Source organism: Tachypleus tridentatus, unplaced genomic scaffold (assembly GCF_004210375.1).
Source record: "Tachypleus tridentatus isolate NWPU-2018 unplaced genomic scaffold, ASM421037v1 Hic_cluster_2, whole genome shotgun sequence".
In the NCBI taxonomy this organism is placed as follows: Eukaryota; Metazoa; Arthropoda; class Merostomata; order Xiphosura; family Limulidae; genus Tachypleus; species Tachypleus tridentatus.
The window spans coordinates 5,853,162-5,873,107 of NW_027467782.1; the positions used below are offsets into that span (position 1 = coordinate 5,853,162).

The window sequence follows — 19,946 nt, forward strand, 5'->3', positions numbered from 1 at the left end:
GTCTCAGATTACGATTCGAGCGCTTTAACCACCTGGCCATGCTGGGCCCCGAAACATTGGACATCCGCCACCTTCATCCAAGCCATTCTTACCAAAAAAGCATCCACAACTAGAAACAAATTTCAAAGACATGTTCATGCAGAATACACAAGTCGAGAAGCTATTTAAGTCAATAGACAAATTTACACAGACACTCCATACAAAGAAGGATATAATGAAAACTCAATCATCACAAACGCACTTTTAAACATCAACTGATTTCTTCCAAACAAGCATGTTGAAACCTAGATATGTATTTCCAAGATAGCCTGGAGAACTAAGACAGACAAACAACCTGTTAGCGACTTTTGAAGATTTCGACACTCATTATCGAGAGAGTCTCATCACCACAGATATGGAACTGATGCTGTGTTCGACAGAATCTTCTATTACTGTCTCGTGTTCTCAACATTTTACTCCTACAAAGAAAAAACAATCTTCGAAAAACGACGACCACGAGACGTTTTCAGACTTACCATCGACCCTTTTTAAAAATAGTCCATTATTCATTATGTATACTAATAATTTGTAATGTGCTGGTACGTGAACATATTACCACATGCTATTTATAAAATTATTGTACCTTTTAAAAAGTAATGGATTAATATGTTTCTAGTCTTATATTTTTGTGAGGTGATAAAACTGTATACTTTCCTTGTAAGTTTATTATGCAGCAGTTAGAAAATTGTGCACAATTACTATTTAATTATATGAATTTTACTAAGTAAGTGGTGTATTATATTCACACAAGTAAGCACCATTTCTCCAAGTTATATTAATAACCTTTTAGAAGTGTATGTAGCTGTAACATTCGCAATGTCCTAATAATATGATGTTAGTTTTGAATATGTAATACAACAGTTCTGCTTAGATTATATGCAGAAATTAATCTATTTTAGTAAATGTATGGTTTTAATCCTTACAATATTAATAACACAATGGATTATTTTGATCTATAAACCTTGTAACCATTACTGTGATCACACTTTGAAAGTTCCTTGGAAATAATATATTTCTAAAACTGTTATTTTAACTCTTCAGAATTTGTCGAATCTCCCCTTTAAATCAAAATGTACAGTTATTCAGTTACACATTTTTAACACTGAGTTATGCAACTATTTTTACTGGGACTGAAATAATTACAACTGAATACAAACCCTTATTGATGTAAGCTGTTTTTGGATGAATCAAATTACCAACACTACATTTTTTTTTTTCTTTCCTTGGCAGGTCATAAAAGTATTAGATGTTTTTAATATTTAAAATTACTAAATTTTATAAATTGAATCATATTTTCAATACTTCAAGAATACCATTCTACAGACTGATTAATCTGCATACTTATTTTTAATCTACATCACGTATTCTATAAAATTGTTGTGATATTTATAATTTTTTGTACTAAAATTAATTCCAATAAGTACTTATCTCCTTTTACACAGGTCTGAAATAACCAGGCAGTTAAGACCCTCAACTCGTAATTTGAAAGTTGCTAGTTCCAATCCCCATCACACCAAACATGCTCACCCTTTGGCTGTAGGGGACTTCTAATGTTACGGTCAATCCCAACATTCATTGGTAGAGAAGTAGCCCAAGAGTTGGCAGCGAGTGGTGATGACTAGCTGTCTTCCCTCTAGTCTTACACTGCTAAATTAAGGATGGCTAGTGGAGATAGACCTCATGTAGCTTTCACGAAATTATAAAACAAACAAACAATCCTTTTACATCAATAGATATTCTCATTCAATGCTGGCATCTATTTGTGAAACTTGTTTTCAAGCATGTCCTGAGTTACTGCCTCCTCTTGATTGCAAATTATTCATTAAAATTATCATGTGACAACCCTCCATCAGTAATAGTGCAAGGTATTCTCATTACGCTTATGACTTCCTCTGTTCAATTCTACCAGATATCACTTTAAGTTCTCTTAGAATCTGGAAGCATCAGGTTTTAATGAAAAGGTAAGATGGGAAGTGTGAAATTTGGTAAGAACCTTCCAGAAATACATTTACAGTTTAGGTGAATTACAACTTCCAATACAGTGCATTATGTCATATCAACATATAGCAAGAATCTTACATTGAATAGGTGGAAGAAACAGTTTTAGGGAAGGAAAGAAGCATCCTCCAAAGCCATCCAGAGGACACACCTGAAGACAAGAAAGTCAAATTTGGAAAACTGATGTGGGAGACTGAGCCAGGTATACATTTCACCCAGATAAGAAAGATGTGGTACTTATGGGAAAACTGGAATGTAATGAGGGCTATCAATCTTCATTAGAAGAAAAGTGAGGGCATAAAATACAGTGGAGAGTCTGAAGGAACAACAACACTTGAAACAGTGCAATGGATGACCACAAAGATCTATTTTCAAATGCAGACCGTAATGATTCACTCAATACAAGGCATGGTAGGGATGAAGAGCTATTCTATTCTTAACCATATATGTTTTGGTTTAGAATAATGGCTACTTTGATAATACTTTCACAGTTGACTAGATGCCCCCATTAGTTCTGTCAAGACAATATAAAATAAACTTAAAACAGATTTACCAGAGATCCATACAATGAAAAATAAACTTTGGAAGTACTGATGTGATTAATTATTATAGTTTACAAAAATAGAGGCATTCATGTAATCCACACCCTGCATACTGACACACTTGGTGATTTATTGAGATGGAAGATTAGTGTGAGAAAATATTACATTATAAAGAACATGGGGTTTACCAAACACAAGTTCTAACTTTTTGATAATCTATAATTAGTTCAGATGTTTACCACTTTGCAAAATAAAATTGACATGAGGAATGAAAATTAAAACAGACTCAAAAGGAAAAAATATTAAAAAATGCACTGCAGACTCAACACATACCTAGATAAAAATTCTGCACTTTACAGGTCACAATTCTTTCGAAACAGAAACTAATTACATGATTTATGTTCTCCTTGTAGCTGGCCAATCAACTTAGATGGCAATAATCCAGAAGAACATATTACTTTTGTGCCATTAATGATACAAATTCACACTCAAGTTGATACCAGGTGAACTATCCCACGAAGCAGCAGGTACCAGCTGTCATGACTCATATTAGGTACAGCAACACCTAGAAGTCAACTAGCACATGCCCTAGTAAGAAGTTCTGAGCTAGAATCATAAAAATAACTCCAAATTTTATGTTTCATATTTATCAAGCCGAGGTACCTGTCCTTTATTTGTACATGAACTTAAACAAAACCTGGGGCTGGAAGATATGATAAATTAGAAAAATCTTGATTTTCATACAATTCATTTAGAACATTCATTTACTAGACTGTATAATGGTTATTATGACCCTGTAGAAAGAGGTAGTATCAATTGTAATGTCAGTAGGGGTGCATTCTGTTACCTGCTTTCAACACCCAGCTCATCACATCTTTCTGCAGTGTTTCACATGATTATTTAATAGAAAACCAATGGCTACAGAAGTGTCTTACAGATAGGTCAAAGTAAGAAATTATTACAACTCAAACAACAGCTTTTCATACCAGCCTTATGGTGGCTGTTGAAATAGAAACTTCATCTCAGTTTATGTATTATTGTAACAAAGGCAGTCATCTTTGTTCATTTAATTCCTCCAAAGAGAGCCCAGCACAGTCTCTGAGATGTATATATTAAATGTTTGTCTGCTTTAGGCACACTGTATGCATGCATATTAGAAAAAATTATAAACGTGTCTTACTTTTTAGTTTAAGATCAAGACACCATCTACAAATATAATTAATGTTAACTTTATTAAAGTGTTCAATAACAGCAATAATGGGGGTGGAGGAGTTACGAACCCTACATTAATATGTCCCCTTTTCCAAATTATCTTCACATTTACTCTCATGAAGAAGGATAGTCATCTATTGAAAGCAGTGCTGTTTTTGGTCTTCTTTAAAAACATTTCACACAGTTTGGTTAAGATTGGTCCAGTGAAGATAATGTAACAAGAGAAAGACAGATATTTGTGTTTTATATATATATATACACGATATAGCAATGAGGTTTATGGTATCAGTATACCAACTAATTCTACTTTCAACAAATCAAGACAAAATTTAGCTATTTTCCTTCTTTTCTCAGACATAAATACTAGTTTCATTTCCAGAACACTGAGAACAGTTGTTATTCTATTTTCCAGGTGGGTGTCAATAGTACTTCAAGTCCACTGCCATGTTTGTTGATTTATGAAAGAAGGGTAAAATTAAGTACAATACAGCTTTATTATTGTTTGGTTACTCTGGTTGTTATCATCTATAATTTGATTAAACAACCTTTAAATACTTTTCATGAAGATAGGCAAAACAGCATGTATGCCGAAATACGTAAACAAAACTTTCCCAACAAGAGGCTCCTGAGTAATTGAAGTTTCACTTTACTGAATCAGGAAAATAATTTTAAAAAATTCTTGCAAGGTTTTTTTAACAGATGCCTAGAAATATCCACTTATCAACACTTGTTTCCAGTTCAGCATGTGAATGCTTTACTTGTGCATCAAATGCATTGATAAATATGTTTGTCTTTAAAAGTATTAAAGCTTATAAAGCAGTTAACTGTTTCTATTTGCAATAAATTCATTTTAAAACATTTTATCAATCAGATTTGTTTTGGAAATAATAAACACAAACACCACTTTCTTCTTTTCAAACAGAATAAGAACATGTAATTATTAGATTCATTATGTTTGACAATCAAACACATTCATTACCACCAGACATGAGAAGAGAGAAAAGAGTATTGTTTTTCACCTGCTCTAGATCTCTCAGACCTATGGTGTTCAACATGGTCACCACTTGCCACATGCCAAAACAGCTATTGACCTGTGGTGAACTGGTGCTTTACTTCTACCACCTATTTTTCAGTATAATTAATTCTATTAATAAATAATTGGAAACATTACTATGTATTTTTACCCATCTGTAAAACACAGTTAATTTTTTTGTCACATAGCAAAACTTTTAACACATTTTAAACAGTTTTGGTGACTATAAAAACACAGTTTTTCCAAATGGTGAAAATGTAAACACATTTTAAACAGTTTTGGTGACTATGAAATACATTTGGACACTGGTGTATTAGACCTAAAAGCACACCCACTCCCACAGCTTTTTAAAGAACCACAATTATTCCAATGTTCTGATTTCATTCCAGTTAGAAACTTACTTTTAAATAGTATATATAATCATTTAAATTGGTGTGTTGGACTAAGGATTCTTTTACAGTGGGTGTTTGCCACATTTTGGAGATAAATTCAAAATAAATGAACAGCATGCATTCCACTTATTTTAAAATATGTTCAAAACAAGTGAAACATGACAAATTCTTCACAATATATGTATCACAACTGGATCTAAATACTGTATGGTTCTCTTCTTCACAAAAATCCATTTTGGCCAAATTCAATTAGTTTAAAATGCAGTTGACAAGCCAAACTATTTTTCTCTATTTTAAATGATTCATTTCACATTTTCTAACTTCTCTCTGACTGAAAGTCTCTTTTCCTCGGTTTTACTTTTGGCTCACTTCCTACTCTGGAAGTATTGCAGAGTATTGAGGCATTCTAGAAATCTCTGTAGCCTTAATATCAATTACACAACTTTCAATAACCTTCTGCTTTCAACTTTCTTACTGTGAAACAAAACAGTCAAGAAATATTAACTCACAAAATAAATTACCACCACCTACATTAAACAGTGTATTCTATCTTATAACACTGAACTTATATTTTAGTCACTACACTACTTGCCATTGATTGAAAACACTTAAAGTTTGTTGTAATGCAGTTTTTGAAGAGGAGGAAGAGAAAGTGGACCAGTTTGAACAATTCTTGAATTTCAAAAGATAACTTAATTTTAGTGAAATACTTGATCAAAAACTTTGAATTTTTTGTATACAAAAAACTTGTAATATTTACAGAAAGCTAGTCAGATTTTGTGAAGATACACATATCATTTTAAAAGTTACAGTGTGGAAACTGATGATTATAAACAAAGTCACACAGACACACTCTGTAATGAAAGGGTTCATTTCTTTTGTTCTTATCCCACTCTTACATGACATTTTAAGAAAAGAAATGTAGTTCCTCTATCCAGTAAGTATTTATTGCACTGGCTACTGAACCTTACCCTTCCAAGAAGCCAACAGTTGTTAACTACTATTCACAGCAGTGGATATACTAATTAGACTCCTTACTGAAAACCTGTATGCATCTGTTCAATGCACTTTGTTTCACTGTTACTTTGTGTTGTATCTTACCACTTGTACTTGAATGAAAGGGAAAAGAAAGAGAGTAAGATATTTGGTGTAGACCGAAGATAGTTTAGAGACAGCAGAGTTGTTCTATAGTTCCTATAAAAAACAAAACATACCACTTTAAGCTTTGATGTTATGCTTATAATGCCAACAAACATCTCATCAGGGTCCTAGCAACATAAGAACTGGTAACTCCATTTTTCTCTCCGCATGTAAAATTCAAGTGATTTTCACCCAGTCATCTAAAGTAGGGGCGTAGATCCTGGGGTGGATGAGTGGGATACACCTCCTTCATTTTAGGTGGGGGTATGGTGCATACAATCATCCCCTACAGTTTGGTCTGTTGAATTGTTTTATTGCATCACAGGCTTACAAATTGTTTATTCTTGTGATTCTCATGTTCTTACCAATTAAAATACATAATTAGGCCTAGACGTAGGCTTTTTCAGTAGCCGAAATATACATCTTTAATATAGGCGTGCTTCTAAGCTTTTCGATTTAGGTGATAGTTTGTAAGTATCAGTCAGTAGGCCTAAGTATAGATGCAAGGCTTGCAAGCACTATCACAGAATCTACCTACGTCTTGTAATGTGAGTGTAAGATTAAGTAACATTTTCATCACAACAGACTGAACAGAGCATGAAATTCGAAAATATCACTCCCAATCATAAACTCCTGTTATTTAGATCTGGTAAGCAATTTGTTGCTTGTAGCTGAATCAATCTAATGTGTATATTGTGCATGTCTATGTTGTTATGCATGTTTAGCGGTTTTATTGTCGAACGCCTTACCTTATTCGCCTTAGCAGCTGAAGCCGATGACCATAGTGTACGTTTAGTGTACAGTTAACAACAGGTTCGGGCCTCTCTAATCCAGACGTGCCCTACATCACCCCCCTCCGCTCCCTTTAGTCTGAGCCTCGATTTTACAACAGGGCTCATTAGACCTGTGTTTGTGGCTCTCATTAAACCATGAAATTTCAGATTATCACCACCCTTTAATAAAGTGCTGGTGTTTTATGGTAAAAGAACAATATATTCTCTTGTCACACATAGTAAAAATATTGTATTTTCTTGTATAATTGTTGACTACATTGTTGATCAACAGACAATGTATATAACACGGTGTACATGTCTCATAACAAACTATTCTGACTTTTTTTTTCGTTGTATTCTCGAATTTATCAAAACAAAACATCACATATATACCCGAAACTGTTATTTGTTAAGCTTCTCATATATGTATGTATATATAATAATAATAATAGTGCCCCTAAATTCCGTAAGGAACAGAGGGCCGCAAACTCTGCGGTTTCAAAACAGACTTGGTTTTTTAGTGAGTAGGTTGTTAGCCTACGGCCCGGCATGGCCAAGCGCGTTAAAGCGTGCGACTTGTAATCTGAGGGTCGCGGGTTCGCATCCCCGTCGTGCCAAACATGCTCGCCCTTTCAGCCGTGGGGGCTTTATAATGTGACGGTCAATCCCACTATCCGTTGGTAACAGAGTAACCCAAGACTGGGCGGTGGGTGGTGATGACTTGCTGCCTTCACTCTAATCTTACACTGCTAAATTAGGGACGACTAGCACAGATAACCCTCAAGTAACTTTGTGCGAAATTCAAAAACAACAACAACAACAATTGTTAGCCTACTGCACAACCCCCAACCAGGAGGACAATTTCTCGGCCCACTGAGTGGAATCGAACCCCTGATGTTAGCGGTGTAAATCCGGAGACATACTGCTGGACTAGCGGGGGGAGCGTGTATATGTATATATACACATTAATTCCAGCTGACAGGTGATATAATTAGTCTCATAACTTAATGATTTGAATGATGCAAAAAATTAATTATATTAATTATTACAAAGTCAAATTGTTGCTATTATTGCAATAACAAATACATTTTCATCTGGACTTTTTTAACCACTATGGTAACTTTCAAGATGATATACATTTAATCACACAAAAACTAAAATCCCACATTAATATAGTGAAGGGACTGGTGCAAGATTTACCTATTTCAGCTCCATTCAGAGAGCACCCAAAGAAACTCATGGAGTGTGACACCCAATAGCAGGAGCTTCACATGGATATACTTGTGGGATACTACTTGTGCAAAATTTTGAGAAATAAAAGTACTCTGAGTGGCACCGTGAGCCACTTTACAGAATCCTGTAAAATAGAGAAAATGTATTCATCTGACTAAGGATGGTAAGTAGATTGGAAGATAACAGACTGGAATAGGCAGTAACTCACATGAGATGAGACAGCCAGGTGATGAAGATAGTGTGTGATGAAAGTGGAAGATGTAGTCCACATGCCAGTCTGTAAAATGTCATCAAGTAGCCATCAAAAACAAGAGGCAAAAGAATGGGTGAGATGGGAGATTTGATGAGAAGAAATATGGAACAGCCTGCAGGTATTGACATCCAATGAAAAGTAGACCAACAACAGCAGTTGACAAACTAAGCCTGTAAGTTTAGATAGTGATAAGTCCCTCAAAGAAGAAAATCCCAGGGAAGAAAGAAGTGAAGAAGGGAGCCAGGAAATTATGAGATGTAGGCTAGGTAGCAAGATACAGCATAAACAGAATGCGACAGAAGACACAAGTCAGATTGAGCATGGAGTTGTGAAATGGAAGGGAAGTATGGGAGAAGGAGGAATCACCTTCCCAAATGCTGAAGTCTTAGAAAGAAAAGAGACCAGACACGATAAAGTAAAAGATATGGAGGATAGAAAAGGGTATGGAAAGAGTTCAAAGCATAGAAGTCTGAGAGGTGGTGACCTAAGGGAAGGAGTAAGAGGAAATAGAACTGTAGGGAAATTTAATATCAGGAGTAGGCGACCATTGGCTCAGAGAAACTGGGTAAGAGTATGCACGATTATTAAGGTCCAAACTGAGCAAGGGAACAGGGCAGGGATATCTATGGAAGGAGAGGAAAAATATGGATAGAACTGGGGAAGACAGTACCTTGCAAAATCAGGAAAGATAATGGGTGGTAGACAAGGCAGCCTAATGACCAACAATGGTAGAGAGAGCCAACCCTTTGTTGAAAAATATTGTAAAAAAAGAGAGATAGCCAACAATGAGACAGTCAGGATGAAGATGGTGATGAATAGGTCAGAATGAAAAACACTATTACACTGGTAGATAGACAGGGTAGATAAGCAACAAGAATAAGACAGGAAAAAGATCACCATATAAGAATGGCTGGTTTGACAGGTAATGGATTGGATAAATCCCAAGTATGAAATCAAATAGCAACATGTTGCAGCAAGAAAGAAGGTGTGAGAGGAAGGAAAAGAGGGAAATAGCAAGACAGAAGGCAAAAAAGAAAACCAGTGATGAGTCAGTCAAAGAGGTGCCACAAGGGCCCATAATAAAATCATGGAGGTGTGGCAAAAGCACAGATGCATAGACTCCCAGGAGAGAGCTCGCTCATCTGAAAACCCAAAGTCAATAAACTATTCCATGGGGCAGAACAAAGTCTGGTCAAGATATATGGCCTACATTGAGGTTTACAACATATAGTACATGACAGACAATAAGGCAAATGTATTGAGAAGTGACACACGAAAAAGAAGGTATAGGGTTTGAAAACAAAGAGTCCTGGATCTGATACTTTTCTGACACTTGATATAAGATATGACTGTGAAGTTTAAAGAGTGAACCATAACTAAATGATCCAACAGGAGGGGTAGAAAATGGGAACTTGCCCAAAGTACTGCCAAAAGTTTGAGTACATTAAGCTGAAGTCAAGATACATCCTTGATCAGAGTGTTCAACATAAGGTTGTCATTCAGAGATGCCTCTCTTCCTAGTAAGAATATATTGGTGAAAAAGGCATAAGAAAAATTTGGGTGGAAGTAGGTGCACATTTATAGTGGTATCGAAGTGGTAGACAGCCACTCAAAAATGTCTGTGAGAAGAGAAACAGTAGGCCCAAAGGTTCCTGTGATTCATTACACTGGTTGCACAAGGGCATTCAGAGATGGTTGATATGAGCATGGCCCAGTAGAATAAACAGTTTCAGGAAAGCTATAGTTACTAAAGACAATAGAGTCTCTCAGGCAACACGAGTAGGACAGACTCACATCCCAGTGAGAGAATGTTCCATCATTTGCAGATAGACAGGGTAAGATTCAGCCCAGCTGAGAAAGAAGTTGAAAAATACTCCCAGAAAAACAAGGTATTTGATGGGATAAGAAAGCATTTAGAAGTCTTGGCAAGCCATCCTACAAAGACAGTTTCCTACAGAAGGAAAGTATGAAGGTAAGACTTCTCCTGTTAATGGGACAGAAGAAGCCAATCATTCATGTAATAATGAAAATCATAGAGCAAGTTCTTTCAGATGGTACACAAAAGCCTTGACTGTTCTGTTAAAGACATAGGAGGTCAATGCAATGCTAAAAGAAAAAAGGATCGCTGAACTGGAAGGAATGATTTCAAGAAACAAATTTGAAATATTTTTAAGACTCAGCATTGGGAATATGAAGAAACATATCTGAGATGTCACTCTTGCTCATCCAAAGTCCAAGGAAAAAGAACCAACAAAGAGTAAAGAAATTTTCCATGCAAAATGAGGGATGACCACCTAGCAGATGAAAGTGGAAAGGTAGATTACCAGCCTCCAGTCCCCAGTTTTATTGGGGACCACAAACAGGTGAAAGTAAGACCCTCTCTATGACTTGTTTGTGCAACAGATCTGGCACAGTGACTTCCAGATATTGAAGATAGATGTAATTTGAGAGAGAAGTGAAGTTAACCAGCTATTAACTGAGAGAAGAATTGAAAGGACAGTCCATGAAAACTAACAAGTATGACCCATCTAACTGCAGATAGTTGTTAACAAAGATGTGCATATCACAAAGACCAGCCCCCATGACAACTGAATCTGCTCCATTGTCATTGATGAATCCAGAAAGTCTGACACTGGGCTGAAGAGTATTGAGCAAAAGGATAAAATAGGAAAAGGGGTAAAATATAGGAAGTGGGAGGAGTATAATGAAACAAGTAAACAGGGAAAGAGTAGTAGTACAGTCTATGGCAGAAAGGAGAAGGGAACAGGAATTGCCAGAAAATTCAAGTAGGGCTCGATGAATTGTCTCTTACATGAAGTGAAGAGAGGAAAGGTAATAAAACACAGAAAGTAGTATTAAGCAAAGACAAGAGAACTAAGCACTGGAGAGTGAAATCGACCTCAGTGGGCTTGCTCCCAAACAGGCAAAAAAGATTTCAAGGTCTATGACTCTAGAAGGAGGAAGTTCAGTTAACTGTAGGCCATGATAAAGGAATTAGAAAGCAAGGACAAGAAATAAGATCACTGACATGGGGTAGATCTATAAAGGAAGCAATATTATTAACATAATTTTCAGAAGATAGAAAAAGAATCAAAATTATTTAAGTTGGGAGTTGTGATGTAGAGAATGGGAAATATAGTAAGACAATGGAATGAGAGATAGAGTGATAAGGTCCAAATAGCATGAGGATGTCTAAAAATTCTCCTCAACGACAAGAGAGCATAACCAGAAGGGGGGAGACAAACAGTAAAAGTTGTCTTTCTCATCATATTCCTTCTCAAAATGAGGGGGAAATAATTCATGGCTGCATAATAAAACCTACTACCCTATGCACAATGGCTATCATGCCATTTATGTTTAACATGTTTTCAGTAGCCAAATTAAGAAATTGACAATTGCAAGGTTATTCCTCATCTCAGCAGATGCCAAAGTTGCATGAACTTGAAAGTTCATAGTTTGATAAACTAAAGAAAACAAAGTTCCTTTATTAGATTGCAAACCTCTGTAAGTTATGAATACAACAAAATACATCAAATACACACAGTGCTAAGGAAGATTAATGAAGAATCTCAGTGGAAAATCTCAGTGCACAGGAAGATTATGTCATGCTCATATTAGTGGAGGGCTTTTATTACATAATAACATCATTATGTAATGGTGAAAATCATGAGAAATCTAGTGAGTGTTGGTTGAAGTTGTTTAAAGAATTGTGGAATGCAAATCTCTCAGGCAGATGCACAAGAAAGATTGCTTTCTGTGTGAGAAGGTAGGTATGGTCTCAGAAGTAAGACATTTTTATATTAATGAATGTATTATTGTGAACAGTGTGATCTATCTAAAATATTTATCAGGGTTAATATAATACAGTTCAGAAAATGATGGTTTAATTAAACACAAGTGCAATAATAATGTGAATTTACTGAGCTTATTTGGAAATATGCAATCCACTTTGTTGATTTTAAAAGTAAAATATACACAAAACTTTACTTAAAACACATTGATAATAGCAAAACAATTATGTCATTAACTGAAATGTTGTGGAAAGCAAAATATAAAACTAAGCAATTACACATGAAAAAGTGGAGTGGTCCACAAATGGCATCTAGCACATGAGTGGCATGTGCATTTATGTTAGCAATTTGCTTAGAGATGTGAAGTGTGAAAGTTGGAGTAAAAGTTAGCAATGAAGTGAATGTAAGGAGGGTATTCCTAACAGTTGGCCAGACTTCTATAAAAATTATATATCAGTGGTGAAGTGAAGGTGACAACAGCTGAGTGCTTAGCAGGACATATTAACGTTATAAAATATAAACAAATCAAAAAAACAATTCCCTATTTTGTTTATTTGATTTATATGTGTATATATCTTTATTTAAGTTAGGTAGTGAAAATTTATGACCATTTTGTTTTCTTGAATATTTTTATAGATACTTTTTTAAATTTATGATGGGGAACATCCCAGAGGTGAAAACTGCCATTGAGTATACTAAAGTTATCTTCTGAATGAGATTAAACAGTTTCAACAAAAAGGACTGCAATTTTACCTTTTGAATCAGTTCCAACAACTCACTGGATTTCTTTAGTTTCTCTAAATTTTTTCAACCTGGAGAACTGCCAGTACATGTCTGTCTAAAACAGCAGCTTTCATGGTGTCTCTCCAGTTCTTGTCTACAGTTGTGAATCATCTGTATTGTATGATAAGAGTATTAAGATGATGTAATTATTCAAACAATTATTTAAAAAAAACATCTAAGATGTTGGAACACATTTAAAGTTTAAATGTACCACAAAATTATTTAAAAGGTGGTGCTACCCGTAACAATAGATTTAAACAAATAAAAATATGTTTTCTATTTGTATTTCTTTCCTGTATGGAACGTTTTTAATAACTGCATTTTATTTTTATCACAACTACATTTTTCTATTTCAACTAATAAGTATAAGAAGATAATTGAATTACACAAAGCACTAATAATTATATTTGATGTTTAAAATACTAAGCTATATACATAAATATGTATATAAAGAGAATAAAAAAGTCAGAGATAAAACAATAATATATAAATTGTCTTCACACAAGCAATAAAATACTACTTATACAAATTCTAAAAACATTGAGGAAATATTAAAATAGTTGTAGTGCATACCTTCCCTCCTCTGGCATTTGAGCCATAATATCAGGGGAACTAAAGATTGGCTCTAAATATAGCCATGTAGCTTGAACTTTTAACCACTCATCAATTATCTCTCCTAACATCAACAACTTGTGTTCCCACTCTCTGTAAAAATGAAAAATAAAAAAGTGAAAATACTTCACAATTTGAAATATATAGTATATGAAATATAAAGGTATATATAGTGTTTATCATAAAATAAAAGTAATATTTAACAAAGAAAAATTATTAGAATATAATTAATTTGATAAAATATTTTATCAAACCTTTTTTTACATTTGTGAAACATTACCTTTAAGTTTTCTAAAACACAGTAAACATTACTCCTTAGTATAACACGTTTCTTTTACACTATCATTTCAAACATAGTCCTTTTTAGATTTTTTTCATGTATATATCTATCTTTATGTGTATTTGTCTTTAAGAAAACAATACACACACATACACATGTATATGATTATATCTGTACTTAAAAAAATTGAGAACGACCATCAACTATGTTACAAAAAAAAATTAATTTTTTGCAGCTTACTTTAACCACAAATAGAGTTAGCTAGCATTCCTCTCAAATGAAATGCATGTGTATCAACATAAAACTAATTTATTCGTTGTGGGCCTGGACTATTAATGAAATATCCAGTTTCAGACAAGAAAGAAGACTGAATATTGTTTGTGAGTTTGTAAAATTTTAGTATATAAATAATTATTTCTCATAATTATTTTTAATAACTGTTATTATAAATTGTATTGTTTTTTTGTATGTCAAAATTGGTTTGTGTTAAGAAACTTGTGTGTATTAATCCTGTTGGCAAATATTGTAAATTTAATACATTGTGACATTTAATTATCTTCTAAATTAAAATTAAAATGTCTAGTTATTTGAAATCGTAATATGTAATGTATGTAACGTAATTAGTTGTAGACTAATAGATAAAGTATAATATGTAACATACGTAATAAATGTCAATATTATTTTCATTTCTTACCTTAGAGTTCATCAACTCCTGAGTGCTTTTGGAATGGTTAAAGCTTTATCTACAATGTGTTTGTACTCATCACAAATCCTACAAGATAAAAACTTATACATGTTGTGCCATGTTAGTTAAAATTAAATAAAAGTAGGCATTTATGAAGAAAACTCAAAAACTGCATGTTAAATATATAGAGCAATCAAACAATTTCTCTTAAGTGTTTAGTTTTTTCACATCTGTATAATTAAAGTGTATTTTCTTTAACAATAAATCATTACTTCTTGGTGTTCTTGTGTGTCAATCATATGTGCAAACACAGGTATTTTAACCTTTAGTGAATACAGTGTACACAGTGTAACGTGGTTTCATACACTTACTGCTACAGTAATTATATCTCATACACTAAGCCAATAATGTACAGTGACTCCTATTTCTTACTTGTGTCAAAGAGGCATTAAAAACAGGAAGTTCAATTCCAATAGCTGTTCAGCAAACTTATTCCTTTCAGCAACCATCCTATTCAAAAAATCCTCCACAATAAGCAGTTTGAATATTCCAACTGGAACAGCCTCTTGTAGCAAACCTGTAACCAGTTGAGGCTATGCAATAAAATAAATATTAGTTGGACTGATACATTTAGCTCGAACAATCAGCCACCTGTCAGTTTATACCAGTATTCCAGTGCACTGTCAGTGTCTGGGTTATTGTATCTGCCATGAATGAAGCAGTTTGGAAAAAAACCTAGTATTTACACTCCAGTCCTCTTGAATCATCAGGCTCACAAGCACCGGGTTCATAATTACTACCTACTTCATCCTCTTCAAATGACTGTGCATTGGAATTTTGTAAATTACTTGCAGTTTCATTCAGAGTAAAACTCTAAACAACTTTGCTATCTTGTTGCCATAATAGTAATCAAAACAAGGCACTGCAGAAATCTCAGGTCATGTGAACTGAAATTTTAGTAAAAAATACTTTCTACTAATTGAAAGAGGGAAACACACATGCATGATCATTGTACAATACTAAAGGACTGTTTATCTGTTTGCTTACACACAGTTATAGCATCTTTGCTGATTGATGTGTTAACACATCATTAGTGCCTGATTAATAGAAATGACTCATTAGTACTTCATTGGTGATGAACATGTTAATCCAACAATAATAGTAAGGCTTTTCTCAATTGTACAGAATTTCCAGTCATCGTGTAAGTCTAATATTTTGTTTATTAGGGTGAAAACCTGAAGGTGAAGAATAGAAGTGATATAAATAAACAAACGAAAATGGTTATAGTTATTACTAGGAAATAAGACTTTATTAGTTAAAAGAAGTTTCAGTTCTATATCAACAAAAATCATAAATAGCAAGAGTACTACAAATGACTCAATACAATCTAATGATTTTAGGATTTCATTTTCTAGTTCATTGATTTACAACAGTAAGTAAATTTTACAATTTTTTTTATACTGGTTGACTTTCATTAAGGCATTTTATTTTAATTATGATCTGTAATAACTGATGTAGTTCTAAACTAGTTGGCTTTTGACTATAACATACATAATTTTTGTAAGGGTCAGATATGTTTTAAAATTGTCTTTCACAAATTATCAGTGTTACCTTTTAGCTCTTTTGAATATTTGTAGAGAATAATAACCCAATAAACAATAGATTCCTACTTCCTTCTATATATACTTCCTTCTGTTTAATAGATTTTACAAAAATACAACTTAACAACTTATGCATCATTTTTTATTTGTTATCTTTTTTATGTCAGGATAGGTTATCAACTTTAAAATATTTTAATAAATTTATAAAATGACTATTATCAAGTAGATAAGATAATATATTAGATGACATAACTGTGAAGGTACTTATTAGTGTAAATTAATATTTACTGTGCAATAAAAAAATGCTACACACTTTTTAAATTAACAGTATGTATCTAATACCCTCTCATTTTATGCTTTTTGTTGATAAACTGATTAGATTAGAATTTATAACATTAAAAAAGTCTGTGCTTAAATTTTTTATGGTGTTACCTTTTACTTTCTTCCTGGTGCTCATTTGAGATGTTATTCAATAACTTTTCCAAAAGGATCTCTGTTTGACTAGCTAAAGACTCATAATGTTCCCGAAAATCCAACTGGAACATTCCAAGATCAACAATTTTGTCTGCAGTGTACATAAATTTGTTGATCCATGATTTATACTCATAAACCTGTTTTCTCCATACTACAAAGCTGCTCTCACTCTAACATATTAAACAGTGATTTTTTCAGTCTAATGAAGATGCATTATTGGGAAATAAAAAATAATAAACTAAAAATACATAAAAAATGTTATCATAAAACTGTTTTTGAACAAAATTTACAGATTTAAAACATATTTTAGGATAGCAAAAACTATTTTAGAATTAGGACCTCCTTCTTTTCTTTACTAACATCTCTAACTGAACACTTCAATGAATGAAGTTCTTAAAAATAAGTTCAAACAGTGTTAGGTAGTGCAAATCAAAGACCTGCATATCACATAACAAGGTTCTTGAAATTTCAGTGGAAAAAGAACTAGAAGGTTTCGATGGAAAAATTTAATATCTAATAAACTTAATAAAATATCAAATTAAAAGTATTTATATACGTCTAATAATGTAAATGAAGAGAATTTATCTTTACAGGAAAACTTTGCAAAAAAAAGCATGAATATGACTTATTGCAAAAGTTTTACTATATCAAAGAAAGAAAAATAGTTTTTTGAATCAATAATACAAGTGAGTTTGGTAAACCTTAGACACAGAATTATAAATTCAAAATGCAAAAAAATTTTTTTTTAAAGTTCAGAAGTTGACATTTTCATACACTGAAAATGTATTATAAATAGGTACTTACTTCGTCTTACATAAAGCTATCTCAACCTTTTTCTGCCCTCTAAGCATTGTAAAACATTTTCATGATCAGCCTGCCAGTTAATATACTTCACCAATTTCACATGATACCTCAACATGTACATATCATGTGAATACTCTCCACTAATTTTTTGCATCACCTACATTTGTGCAGCTACCTCCCTCTGCTATTGTTATTCAATCCTCACTTTCATGGCAGGTTATAAAGAAGAACACCAGCCAAGGGTAGAGGAAGTAAGCAGCTATCAGAAATGCATTTTCAGTGCATGAAATATGTTAACTTCAATATGGTCTTACCTCCTTTCATATAAAACTTGAATTCAACACTGCAAAGTTTTAGCATACAATGTGGGAACCAAGTGGAAAGTGACTCCCCTGAATGAATGTATGTGCTTTGAGATGAAAATGAAACACACTTATGAGGTACCATACTGACTTCTGGAACAGGTATGCTCTTTGCTCATGATGTAGGAAATGAATCTGTCATAGGTGTAATCCACAGTAAAATATAAACAGAATTAGCTACATACACGTGCAATCTCAACCAGACAAATGAGATTTCATGACTTGTCCTTGGCATTAGAAGGTTGATGATGAAAAAAGATAAATTATGACATAAACATAAACGTGACTAAGCCACGTGGACTGTGTTATCTATATATATACGTAACAAGCCTAATCATAAGTATACAGGAATTAAGAAGTGGAAGTTAGCTTCTGGCTGAAACTGGACAAACTCCCAAAACCACATTAGGAACAAGAAGTATAATACATCAAAACTAGCATTACAGGGTTGCCTCAAATCAACCTCATGAACAAAGCAATATCTGTAACCAGTGTCACGAACAGAAATCGTTCATTACCCAGTCATAAATACAGGAAAGAGATATCCAGCATCTGGAATTATTAGGAAGATTTGTAACACTTACTCAACCATAGGAACAGTGCACTTATGTCCTGTATCTGTCACTGAGAAGCAGGTGAAGTCCCCCAAACTCAATTGTAGGAGCTGGAAAAGAACCTCCTGCAACCAGAATTAATGAGAATAGGAGTCTCTACCATAAACAGCTATAAGAATAGGAGAGTGTCATCCTGCACCTAGTTTTAAGAGGAGGATTCTGTATAGGCTGGGCCTGCTCTAACCTATTTGTTACTTTATTTTGACAGGAGTCCACCTGATAAAAGCATCCAGAGGAAATGGAAGAAGGCAGATCAGCCTTGCCCTCTTCTAACTGGTAAAGTAAATTTCTAGTCTCACTCATGATCAATCTTTTCAGAAACTAAGAAATGGGTAAGAACTCCCATGTTACACTGAAAGAAAAAAGGGGGAATTACATGTGGTGGGGAGTCCAGAGGACCATCACACTAGAGAAAGTACAATGGGTATCTTTAATTCCTACTTTTAAAAGCATATCACTCCCAATTAATGCAATCAAAAGGTCAGCAAGCATGGGTGATAATCCCCTTCTGCTTTACTCAGGAAGTCCATGAGTGATGGTCTCCAAATGATATATACATATACATACCACAGGGTATGCTACAAGTGGTCTTGTTGAAACATCCCATTCCTACAGTGAGTGTTATAATGTAATCATGACGTCAATAGTGCATATCTGACCAGGCAAAAAGATATGACAAAATGATGAATAAGGTGAGAAAACACATTGTGGAGGTGGGGGCCTTCCATGGAGGAGTTAGAATACACCAGCCTAATGAGTTATTATGAAAAATGAAAGGTTTCCAGGGTATAAAAGTTGGGAAATTGAACCTCAAAAGTAGTCAGGAAATACCACATAAAATCATAAGGAGAGAACTAGACAAAAGTTAATCAGCATCAGCACCAGTGAAAGATGAAAGTGATAGTCAAACAGCATCCATGAGCAGCACAAATCTTAGGGATGAAAGACCAGTTAAGCAGTATGACATAAGAGAAATGGTAGAAGAAGCAGGTAACATTGAAAACAGAAATATCTAATTTGTGATTTCCATAAGCAATGAGGAGAAGAAAATAAAATCTTGAGGGGAAGAGGATGATGGAACATGAAAATGAAAGTTCAAAGGAAGGATGGTAAAGATGTAAAGAATCACACAAAGATCCCAATCATCCATATTATAGGAACATAGAGGATGCATGACTTGAAATAATAAAATGGAGAGAAATGAAAGGGAAAGACAAAACCTGCAGAAAAGGAATGTGTTTGACAAGTCTATCAGATATCTAGAAATGACCAACGTGGAGAACCCTTTGTCAAACAACCAGGTGAAGAACAATGAAAGAGAATGA

General features: G+C 33.8%; 1 protein-coding gene across 47 annotated transcripts in view; it reads right to left on the bottom strand.

The window, feature by feature from the left end:
* LOC143242663 (dynein axonemal heavy chain 7-like) overlaps window positions 1–19,946 on the bottom strand; it is a 619,118-nt gene that overhangs the window by 575,690 nt on the left and 23,482 nt on the right. For 26 of the 47 annotated variants that reach the window (XR_013023069.1, XR_013023067.1, XR_013023068.1 and 23 more), the window contains 4 exons: window positions 16,800–17,011; window positions 15,199–16,001; window positions 13,763–13,894; window positions 13,160–13,300 (listed from right to left, as the gene is read on the bottom strand). The gene's annotated coding sequence lies outside the window, so the exon portion shown is untranslated. Of the gene's footprint in view, window positions 1–1,566; window positions 1,702–2,912; window positions 5,691–13,159; window positions 13,301–13,762; window positions 13,895–14,775; window positions 14,854–15,198; window positions 16,002–16,799; window positions 17,012–19,946 lie in introns of all 47 variants that reach the window. The other 21 variants (XR_013023090.1, XR_013023066.1, XR_013023089.1 and 18 more) reach the window with 12 other exon arrangements.